The 1,070-nt window shown below is 43.3% G+C and overlaps 1 non-coding gene across 1 annotated transcript; it reads left to right on the plus strand.

The window, feature by feature from the left end:
- The first annotated feature begins 369 nt into the window (after positions 1–369).
- LOC124055861 lies at positions 370–556 on the plus strand. Its single transcript, XR_006842850.1, has one exon. It is a non-coding gene; the product is annotated as a U2 spliceosomal RNA (small nuclear RNA).
- Positions 557–1,070: the final 514 nt, after the last annotated feature.

A 1,070-nucleotide genomic window follows, 5' to 3' on the forward strand; every position in this document is an offset into this window, starting at 1 on the left:
CTGGCTCTCCGGGTGAGGAAGGTGGGAAGGAGCAGGAGGGCGAGGATGTCCTCTGAGCATGGAGAAAGGCCCGAGAGACCATATCTGTTTGGGTGAACAAAATGGTTTTCACTTTTTGGTAGGGGCTCACCCCGTTCTTGCACAATATTATTAGCAGGACCTCTTTTATGATTACTATTACTTTTAAATGACCATTGGCACATAATTTAATCATAGATTTTATATGCACAATCTGTAAATAACTTTTAAGAATATAACATATCTTTTAAATTGATGATTTGTAGAAAATGTTATGTCTTATAATTGTTTGTTATTTACGAAGTGCTGACAATATCATTCTCATGGATGAGACCAAAGATGGTGCTGGAAAGCTGTGTCAATAAAATTTTACGAAAGAAAAAAATCTGTTCTTATCAGTTTAATATCTGATACGTCCTCTATAAGGGGACAGCATATTAAATGGATTTTTAGCACTGGGAGCCGAAAAAGGGGCTTGCTCCGTTCGCTCCACGCATTGACCCGGTGTTGCAGCGCTGCCGGGAACGGTGCACCTTTCTCCTGCCTTGTCCAAAAGCAAAGACTGATTGCAAAATGACAGGCTTCCGCAGAACGTTGAGAGGTTTTTCGGCTTGCGGAGCCGCGCTTTGGAGCCAGTAGGTTTGCACAGGTTTCCGCAAGGGCCGATTTTAATGTAGAAATGGGGAACTGATTCTCTAATTTCAATTTCAATTTATTTATCAAAATTGTCTGTAGATGCTTTACAGAGACCCAGAGCCTGAACCCCCGAGCAAGCAGACAGTGGCAAGGAAAAACTCCCTTTTTAAAGGAAGAAACCTTGAGCAGGACCAGGCTTGCAAGAGAGAACTATCCTTCTGATAGTCGGACAGAGAGGATGAAAGAGAGAGTGTGCGCCTGTCCAACGCAGATTGGCAACTGGTTCCACAGCAGGGGTGCCTGATAGATAAAGGCTCGTCCTCCCATTCCACTTTTAGGAATTCTGGGAACTGCAAGTAAGCCTGCACTCTGTGATCTGAGTGTTCTATTGGGAATATATGGCACTATTAGATCCT

Source organism: Scatophagus argus, chromosome 24, assembly GCF_020382885.2.
Source record: "Scatophagus argus isolate fScaArg1 chromosome 24, fScaArg1.pri, whole genome shotgun sequence".
Lineage (NCBI taxonomy): Eukaryota > Metazoa > Chordata > Actinopteri > Scatophagidae > Scatophagus > Scatophagus argus.